The following is an 11317-nucleotide window of genomic DNA, read 5'->3' on the forward strand; positions in this document are numbered from 1 at the left end:
GTCTCAAAATGGGTGAACAGTGTAGTCAGGCGATAGGGAAAGCAAGTAGGATGCTTGGCTGCATAGCTAGAGATATAACAAGCAGGAAGAGGGAGATTGTGATCCCCTTATATAGAGTGCTGGTGAGACCACATTTGGAATACTGTGTTCAGTTCTGGAGACCTCACCTACAAAAAGATATGGACAAAATTGAACGGGTCCAAAGACGGGCTACAAGAATGGTGGAAGGTCTTAAGCATAAAACGTATCAGGAAAGACTTCATGGACTCAATCTGTATAGTCTGGAGGACAGAAGGAAAAGGAGGGACATGATTGAAACATTTAAATATGTTAAAGGGTTAAATAAGGTTCAGGAGGGAAGTATTTTTAATAGGAAAGTGAACACAAGAACAAGGGGACACAATCTGAAGTTAGTTGGGGGAAAGATCAAAAGCAACATGAGAAAATATTATTTGACTGAAAGAGTAGTAGATCCTTGGAACAAACTTCCAGCAGATGTGGTTGGTAAATCCACAGGAACTGAATTTAAACATGCCTGGGATAAACATAGATCCATCCTAAGATAAAATACAGAAAATAGTATAAGGGCAGACTAGATAGACCATGAGGTCTTTTTCTGCCGTCAGACTTCTATGTTTCTATGTTTCTAAGGTGTTTTCAAAAAAAAAGGGGGAAAAAGAGGATTTTAGCCTCTGTCTTTCAACATTTCCCTATAGTTGATGCCATCTTTTGCTTCAACTGCACCAGCACAGAAGGTTATAACTGCAGCACAGCTCCGCAGGAATGTTCATTTTCGGTCAACAGCTGTATCACTATTGCCAGGGATGAAGACACAGGTAGGTAACTGTCTTTCAGTCTGCCTCTAAACAAATTACTATGGGAAAAGTTCTATTTCTGTATCTATATCTATATCTATCTATATACTGTATCTATATCTGTTGGAAGGTGGAAGGTCTTAAGCATAAAACGTATCAGGAAAGACTTAATGGACTCAATCTGTATAGTCTGGAGGACAGAAGGAAAAGGGGGAACATGATCGAAACATTTAAATATATTAAAGGGTTAAATAAGGTCCAGGAGGGAAGTGTTTTTAATAGGAAAGTGAACACAAGAACAAGGGGACACAATCTGAAGTTAGTTGGGGGAAAGATCAAAAGCAACATGAGAAAATATTATTTTACTGAAAGAGTAGTAGATCCTTGGAACAAACTTCCAGCAGATGTGGTAGATAAATCCACAGTCACTGAATTTAAACATGCCTGGGATAAACATATATCCATCCTAAGATAAAATACAGAAAATAGTATAAGGGCAGACTAGATGGACCATGAGGTCTTTTTCTGCCGTCAGTCTTCTATGTTTCTATGTTTCTATATATCTATGTCTACGTCTACGTCTATGTCTATGTCTATGTCATCTCTATCTCTATCTCCATCATCTCCATCTCTATCTCTACCTATTTTTATTTCTATTTGTATTCGGAGAGTGGTGGGATATAAATCCAATTAATTAAATAAATAAATGAATGAATGAATGAATGAACGAACGAACGAACGAACGAACGAACGAACGAACGAACGAACGAACAAACAAACAAACAAACAAACAAACAAATAAATATGTATTTGTATTTCTATTGCATTTGTATTTCTATTACAGTATTTCTATTATTTCTATTATTTCTTTTTCTATTATTTCTATTTCTGTTTCTATTTCTATCTTTCTCTCTTCTACATCATCTTTTTCTCTCATCTAGCTCTGTCTATCATCGCTCTCTCTCTCTTTTGTCTGTCTGTCTGTCTGTCTATCCACCCACCCACCCACCCACCCACACAAGTAATTGTTCGAGACGTGAGCCGAAGACTCTCTTCAAACCCTACAAAGCAAATTTCAAATGACTGTTCATCAATATAAACACATAACAACTGTTAAAGATCACATGCACACAAGTAAACCTAATAAAAACTTCCCTGTAAATAATCAAAAGTGAGGGGTAGTATTCATCCACTATAGAAATTGAAATCATAGAACATTTATTAATGAAATATCAACTAGATACATATCCCCCTCTCTCTTTCTCTCTAATCTTTTCTTTTCCCTTCTACTTTTTGAGTTTACCTTTATTTTAATTCCTTTCACTCAATCATTAAGTGTTGTACCATATGATTCTTGACAAATGTATCTTTTTCTTTTATGTACGTTGAGAGCATATGCACCAAGACAAATTCCTTGTGTGTCCAATCACACTTGACCAATAAAAATTCTATTCTATTCTATTCTCTTTCCTTTCATTCCTTATGTTATGTTGTCTATTTGCTGATGTTTTCTTAATGTATATATTTAATAAATATTATTTTTTTAAAAAAAATATTAAAAAATCTGTTTATCAACCTACACTGGACTAGCCTGGCATACAGGTAGCCCTTGATTTATGATCAATTCTTTCGACAACGGTAGAGGGAAAAAAAGGAGAAGCATTCTTATTTCAGCAATTGATCTGACTTTTCTAATGGATCTGGCTTCCATCCCCAGGGTCCCTGGACATAGAAAACCCAGTTTATGAGAAGAAGTGCAATTCCGACGATCGATTGTGCAACCAGTATTATGGCTTGGTGGCAGGGGATTTTCGCATGCGGTGGAATTCCAGCTGTTGCCGTGCTGACCGCTGTAATATTAAGGAAATAACCGGTAAAGAACTGGAGTTGTTTTTGATCAAAGACACCAACTGGGTTGGATTAACCCAGTACAGTAATCCCTCGCTACGTCGCGGTTCATCTTTTGAAGATTCGCTACTTCACGGGTTTTCAAAGGGGGCTTAAATCCATTGAAAATTTTAAATCCATTAAAAATTCATAAAATTCTCCTACAGTACTAATGTACTCTATTAAAGAAACTGGTAGGAACCAGTCTATTAAAGAAACATATAGTTCCAGCTGAGAAACATTATAGAATGACTGTTTAATGCAAAGGGTGGGTTTTAAAAGTCCAAATACTCATTAAATACATTAAAAATATCTTTACTCTACTTCACGGAAATTCATTTTTCACGGTGGTCTTGGAACGCATCCCCCGCGAAAAACGAGGGATCATTGTATTTCTCAAATAGTGGGGCGCCCCCCCCAGGCGCGCATGGAGCAATACCAGGGAGGGGGGATTGACTCTGGGAAACATGCATTTTTGCCACAGGGAGTAGGGTTTTTTTTTGCATTGAACAATAGCACACAGAGCACAAAGCAGGAGATAACAAACCCTTAAGAGACCCCATGGAAAAATATTGAACAGGGATGAAAAGAAAGGAGGAGAGGGACAGAGATAATAAGACAAACGTAAGTCTCCTGAAAGCTAAGACGAGAAAATATGACAAGGAAGCATATGTAGCGCTTGGCTTCACTGTGACTATGGTGGGAGACGAGGAAAGATCGGTATGTTTACCATGTCCAAAAATGTTGGCAGTGGACAGCATGAAGCCAAATAAATTAAGGTGTCACTTAAACACATTACACCCCAATCACGCTGATAAACCGCTTGGGTTTTTTCAGCGAAAACGTGCTGAATATTGCAAATAATCATCTCGGCAGAGAGTTGGGGTGATGGTGCGAAATTTTTTTTTTTTAAAATATATTTTTATTAAATTTTTATTACAACAAACAAACAAAAAATTACTTAAAGAAAAAGTGCCCAACACCAATAAACCCCACCACCATTTAGGGGGTTAAATTATTTGCAATAAGTTTCAATTTCTTCCTTGGCTCCAGTTTACATTTCTTTACCTACAAAAAGTGATTGGAATTTATTTTTCACATTGTCGTCATAAATTCTACTTAGGATATAATTTTTCACCTTATTCCATCGTGCCATCAGCTTCTCCAATTTATTTTCATCAAAGTTATTTAATCTTATTTCCATAATTTCGAAGTGGATGTGGTCCACCATGTAACAGTACCAATTCTGGATTGTCCATTTATTGCTATCCTTCCACCCTAATACCACTACTGCTTGAGTGCTTTCCAAAGCTGCTGTTTTGATTTCTTTAAATTCTTGTAATTCTCCATATTTAACTAGTGTTGCTAATTCTTTTGTGATTACCCAATTAATGTTTAGCATATTGTTAATTTCATTCTGTACTTCCTTCCAAAATTTTTGAACTTCAACGCATTCCCAGAGCATATTTTATTTATTTATTTATTAATCAGATTTGTATGCCGCCCCTCTCCGCAGACTCGGGGCGGCTCACAGCAATAACAATACAATGTAAAACAAATCCAATATTTAAGTTAATTTAAAAAACCCCAATTTAAAACCAATCATACATACTAGCGTACCATGTATAAATTTTATAAGCCTAGGGGGAGGAAAAAAGTCAATTCCCCCATGCCTGATGACAGAGGTGGGTTTTAAGGAGCTTACGAAAGGCTAGGAGGGTGGGGGCAACTCTGATATCTGGGGGGAGTTGGTTCCAAAGGGTCGGGGCCGCCACAGAGAAGGCATAAAAACTCCTTTTATTTGGCAACCATATCAGCAATTTCCTTTTCCTTTCCTCTGGAAGTGTGCTAGTTTTACTGGCGTAGGTGGTGCGAATTTACTTCTTCATGGGGAGGGGAGGATATAACAGAAAATAATTGAGAAACACTGGATTAAGCAGAGTCTTAACGATCCTTTTTCAACCACGTTTCTGATAAAAGCAGCGGTTTTCTCTGGCAAGCCCTTGAGGCATTTCCAGTTCTTACCAGTCTGTGGTTTATCTTTGTGGTTGTTTTGGAGTAAGGGGTGAGCTGCTGAGGGTTTGGGAAAACTTCAAGATAAGATTCTGTGCAGTTCTGTGTTAGCAAAAACTTCAGAAGAGAAGGATTTAGGGGTAGTGATTTCTGACAGTCTCAAAATGGGTGAGCAGTGTGGTTGGGCGGTAGGAAAAGCAAGTAGGATGCTTGGCTGCATAGCTAGAGGTATAACAAGCAGGAAGAGGGAGATTATGATCCCACTATATAGAGTGCTGGTGAGACCACATTTGGAGTACTGTGTTCAGTTCTGGAGACCTCACCTACAAAAAGATATTGACTAAATTGAACGGGTCCAAAGACGGGCTACAAGAATGGTGGAAGGTCTTAAGCATAAAGCGTATCAGGAAAGACTTCATGAACTCAATCTGTAGAGTCTGCAGGACAGAAGGAAAAGGGGGAACATGATCAAAACATTTAAATATGTTAAAGGGTTAAATAAGGTTCAGGAGGGAAGTGTTTTTAATAGGAAAGTGAACCCAAGAACAAGGGGACAAAATCTGAAGTTAGTTGGGGAAAAGATCAAAGGCAACATGAGAAAATATTATTTTACTGAAAGAGTAGTAGATCCTTGGAACAAACTTCCAGCAGACATGGTTGGCAAATCCACAGCCACTGAATTTAAACATGCCTGGGATAAACATATATCCATCCAAAGATAAAATACAAGAAATAGTATAAGGGCAGACTAGATGGACCAGGAGGTCTTTTTCTGCCGTCAGTCTTCTATGTTTCTATGTTTTGAGAACCCCCAAATCCCACTCTTGGCTGGGAGTAAAGTACACACGATTGACACCTGTTCTCAAATTCAGTTTAAGAGCTGCTCCAAATTATCCATGGTCACACATAGGGCATTCATTATCTGCAAGTGGTTTGTCTAAGATGCCAAACTTGTTTTAAACACAAACAGATGGATTGGAAAGAGGTTAAGTGGTGTGGTGGCCTAGAGGTGGAGCTCTCGCTTCACCATTAAGGAGTTCGGTCCTAGGTAGAGGCAGAAATTTTTCTCTCTGGGCACAATGAAAATACAGTATATCCGATGAACAAAACTCCACATTGGTGATAGGAAGGGCATTCGGGCCAGTAAACACGCCATTCATTTGCCCTAACTCTACCCCACTTGAGATTTTGGGGTCATTAAAAGGAAATGATGATGCAGTGGAAATAAGAGGGAAGTTCTTCTTCTTTTAGTCAATTTTCATTGCTGCTTGTAGTCAATTTCATTGAGTTTGTGTTGGGAAAGAAATAATGGCAGTGTAAATTTATTTATTTACTTACTTACTTACTTACTTACTTACTTACTTACTTACTTACTTACTTACTTACTTACTTACTTATTTATATATATGCCGCCCCTCTCCAGCGACTCGGGGCAGCTAACAGCAATCATAAAACAGCGTACAATAGTAATCCAATACTAAAAACAAATTAAAAACCCCTTAATATAAAAAACCAAACATACATACAGACATACCATGCATAAAATCGTAAAGGCCTAAGGGGAAAGAGAATCTCAGTTCCCCCATGCCTGGCGGCAGAGGTGGGTTTTAGGTAGCTTTCGAAAGGCAAGGAGGGTGGGGGCAATTCTAATCTTTGGGGGGAGTTGGTTCCAGAGGGCTGGGGCTGCCACAGAGAAGGCTCTTCCCCTGGGTCCCGCCAAGCGGCATTGTTTAGTTGACAGGACCCGGAGAAGACCCACTCTGTGGGACCTAACCGGTCGCTGGGATTCGTGCAGCAGAAGGCGGTCCTGGAGATATTCTGGTCCGATGCCATGAAGGGCTTTATAGGTTATTAAACAACACTTTGAATTGTGACCGGAAACTGATCGGCAACCAGTGCAGACTGCGGAGTGTTGGTGTAACATGGGCATATTTGGGAAAGCCCATGATTGCTCTCGCAGCTGCATTCTGCACGATCTGAAGTTTCCGAACACTTTTCAAAGGTAGCCCCATGTAGAGAGCATTACAGTAGTCAAGCCTCGAGGTGATGAGGGCATGAGTGACTGTGAGCAGTGACTCCCGGTCCAAATTTGGTAGACTCCCATCCAATATGCCAAGACAATATACATAACCACCAATGGTCCAAGCCTATTTTTCCTTAGTTTAATCACTTGAGCAAAAATGTTTCGTTTTGTAGAGATTCTCAGGTTCTTCTGTCTCTTCATCCATAGTTCAAAAACCATCTCAGAAACGGAATGGAATCCACTGCAATTCCTGCTTTGCCCACGGCACGGATTTGTGTCTCAACAAGACAGAGGTGGCCTGCACAGGCCTCATGACCCAATGCATCCACTTTGCTACCCATGCAAAGCAAGGTAAGCAGAGAAACCCACCTTTTGCCCATTGGAATTGTAACGGTTGATATGTAGTCCTCAACGTACAACCACACTTGGGACCCAAATTTCTCTTGTTGAGCAAAACGGTTGTTTAAATAAGTTGTACCCATTTTTTTAAATCACAAGTGTTAAATTGTGAATCACGGCAGTTGCTAAGTAAATCACAAGGTTATTAAGCAAATACTGTTTATCCCATTGACTTTGCATATTGGAAGCCAGTTGGGTGTTCTGTCGGGCTCTCTGGCAGAATCCTCCCAAAAATTCACAGGTACAAATTTCAGACACAAACACGCTTGAAAATTCAAAACAAATGTTCTTTAGAATGAAAATTCACTTAAACCAAGCCCTCTTTTGGTATAGCAAAGAGCACTCGTCTCCAAACAAACTGGTAATTGGTACAAGTCCCTTATCAGTTCTGTGATACTTAGCTTGCAGCTGTGAGGCAATTCACAGTCCTTCTTCTTTCACAAAGTGACACACACTTTGCTCTGGTTTAGTTTCAAAGCGGGGAAACATCAGCACACAAAAGGTCAAAGTCAGTAAAGCAGTCACGAAACACAAGGATCAGATAATCCTCCACAATGGCCAAACCCACAGGCTGCTCATTATAGCAGCCTCCCTAATGACCACAGCCCCACCCAACCACAGGTGGCCTAATTTTCTTTGATAATAATCTCTCAGTTGTTGCTGCCTATGCATCGCTCTCCGCATGTGTGGCTGTATCATTAACTCTTGTTCTGAATCCAAGGAGGAGCTAGATAATTGATCTTCTGAGCTGTCTGCCCCACTCTCCTCCTCCCTGTCACTCATGTCTTCTTGGTCAGAGGAGCCTTCATCAGCAGATTCCACCGGGGGCAAAACAGGCCTTCTGCATGTGGATGTCTCTCCCACATCCACAGTCCTTGGGGCAGGAGCAGGGCCAGAGCTAACCACAACAGTTGGGAAAGTTGCAAATGGCAATACATATTCACTACCACAAGTAGATTATTTCCTTGGGTAAGCACAAGCAGGAGAGTTAGTTTCATTTCAACAGAGCAGACAAACACAGAGTGGGCTGAGAGTACAGAGTGGACAGAGAGCGGAGTGAGCTGAGCCAAGCCCAACCTTAAGTTTAAGTCTTCAGTTTTGATTCTCTGCACAGACTCAGAGGCGATTTGCTTCCATTGGCTGACTTAATTGCTATGCATATTCATTGGCTAACCCTATTAACATCGTTGTCCCAGTTCATGCACAACTTAACATCCTGATTCCTGACTCAACCTTTCTCAAAGTGAACTTACAACCATGTTGATAAATACAAAGAGGTGCTGCAGAATCAAAAACTCACCGTTATTCTCAAAATAAAGCCCTTCATGGCACCGGACCAGATTATTTCAGGGACCGCCTTCTGCTGCACGAATCCCAGCGACCAGTTAGGTCCCACAGAGTGGATCGTCTCCGGGTCCCGTCAACTAAAGAATGTCACTTGGCAGGACCCAGAGGAAGAGCCTTCTCTGTGGCGGCCCCGGCTCTCTGGAACCAACTCCCCCCAGAGATTAGAATTGCCCCCACCCTCCTTGCCTTTCGTAAGCTGCTTAAAACCCACCTCTACCGTCAGGCATGGGGGAATTGAGACCTTCTTCCCCCTAGGCCTTTACAATTCTATGCATGGTATGTATGTATCTATGTTTGGTTTTTTATATTAATGGGTTTTTAATTGTTTTTAGCATCATACTACTATTGTACCCTGCTTTATTGTTGCTGTTAGCCGCCCCGAGTCTCCGGAGAGGGGCGGCATACAAATCCAATAAATAAATAGTAAGTAAGTAAGTAAGTAAGTAAGTAAGTAAGTAAGTAAGTAAGTAAGTAAAATTAATTAATTAATTAATTAATTTTATTTACTTACTTACTTACTTACTTAATTACTTAATTAATTAATTAATTCTTGTGAAAGCTCCGTTCATTCAACCTGACTAATCCTTTCCCTTTCCATCCTTCCAATATAGAAGCATATAAGGACCAGCAGGTTGCCTTCACAGGATGTGCGACCAAGAACCTGTGCGACATGGGAGCGGTGGCATTGTTTGCTGCTGGCCGCAACGTCGACGTCACCACCAACATGTGTAGCTTTGCACCAGGAATTGTTTCTCGGCCCAGCTTGGTCTGGTCCTTTCTAGTGGGGCTGCTCATTCTTAATATTTGCTTCTGAGTCTTCTACGGTTGTCTTCCATCTATGGTCCCTTCCGACTTCTTTTTCTACGTGTTCGTCTGCTTTCATCTCCCCTCTCAGACAAGTCGTTATAACTTTGATTTACCAAAGAACTAAGAAAGGCTGGCAAACCCTTCTGTCTAGCACTAGTTTACTAGAGAGGAGGCTGGGTGGCAGGTTAGATACCCAGCTTGAAACTTGAAGGAAGGTGTTGGGCATGGAATCAAACCCGGGGTGGGCTTAAACTTTTTGAGCAAGGGGTTCTTGGCCCAGTTGTGATGGTGGGCAGGACCATAGTGGGCACCACGGTGGGGGTGGGGGTATTTTTGCTCTCCTCGGGCTTCAGAGAATAGAATAGAATAGAATTTTTATTGGCCAAGTGTGATTGGACACACAAGGAATTTGTCTTGGTGCATATGCTCTCACCGTACATAAAATAAAATTTGTCAAGAATTATGTGGTACAACACTTAATGATTGTCATAGGGGTCAAATAAGCAATGAAGAAGCAATATTAATAAAAATCTTAGGATATAAGTAACAAGTTACAGTCATACAGTCAACATGGGAGGAAATGGGTGAAAGGAATGATGAGAAAAACTAGTAGAATAGAAGTGCAGATTTAGTAGAAAGTCTGACAGTGTTGAGGGAATTATTTGTTTAGTAGAGTGATGGCGTTTGGGAAAAAACTGTTCTTGTGTCTAGTTGTCTTGGTGTGCAGTGCTCTGTAGCGATGTTTTGAGGGTAGGAGTTGAAACAATTTGTGTCCAGGATGTGAGGGGTCAGTAAATATTTTCCCCGCCCTCTTTTTAACTCGTGCAGTATACAGGTCCTCAATGGAAGGCAGGTTGGCAGCAATTGTTTTTTCTGCAGTTCTGATTATCCTCTGAAGTCTGTGTCGGTCCTGTTGGGTTGCAGCACCAAACCAGACAGTTATAGAGGTGCAGATGACAGACTCAATGATTCCTCTGTAGAACTGGATCAGCAGCTTTCATTGAACCTCTGGGAGTGTAAAAACGGTCTTCCCAGACTTCGGAGGCCCTCTAAAGGCGGGGAAACTGGCCTGTTTCCGGCATTCCCTAAATTCTGGCAGGCCCATTTTTTATCCTCCTTGAGTGTTCGCATGCACCCTGCATTTACCTTCATCCAAAAACAGCCCACTAGGGGACTCCTGGGTGGGGCAAGGCCAGCCAGGAGTGGGATTTGGGGGTTCTCCAAATTGGACAGAATCTTAGCTTAGAGGTTCTGCCAAACTGAATTTCAGCCCTGGTCCACACATTGTAAAGTTGTGGAGATTGAGAAATGTTGCATTAGATGGCACCCCTGTCTATTCTTGGTGACGTCGAAACAAGGCTAGCTGTGGAAAACTATTGGGGAGTTCCAGAGATGATGTCTAGACTATGTTCTGTCTGGGTCACTCCAGAAGCCAATACCAACCCAAAAAGAGAATCCAGACACACTGGTAAAAGGCAAAGGCAGTTTTATAAAATTCAAGAAAAACACAGGTAACAGAAAATGTCCTTGCAAACAGGAAAACGCTGTATCTTCAGATATATCCACGAAGGCAAACGTCCATGCAGCAATACAGAATCCTTGCTGCCAAGCCGAGGCTGTAGATAGCAGACCTACACTTCCAACGGGTCTTCCAAAGCTGCTGGGCCACAAGCCAGGAACAGAGACACCGAGAAACAAGACAGGATAACGCAGCTCCAAACTGATAACACTCCACATGGCTTCAAGGGCTTGCCTGCCTTTTAAACCCTGCTAAGGAGGACCACACCCAAACCCAGCTGTTCCTAATTCAGTGCTGATAATACTTCTTTAATTGCTCCTTTCTTTGATCTGAACATCTCTGTCGCATGTCAATGACGGCTTGTGCTTCATCACCTAATGACTCCAAACTACTGGCTGGGGACAGCCCCCCCCCCCGGGGCTCTCATGCTGTTCTCCTTCATCCCGTTCCTGACTTTCCTCTCCCCTGTCCGACTGTTCAGCCCCCTCCTCTTCGCTGTCATCCTCC

The sequence above is a fragment of the Erythrolamprus reginae genome, chromosome 11, assembly GCF_031021105.1.
Source record: "Erythrolamprus reginae isolate rEryReg1 chromosome 11, rEryReg1.hap1, whole genome shotgun sequence".
Lineage (NCBI taxonomy): Eukaryota > Metazoa > Chordata > Lepidosauria > Squamata > Dipsadidae > Erythrolamprus > Erythrolamprus reginae.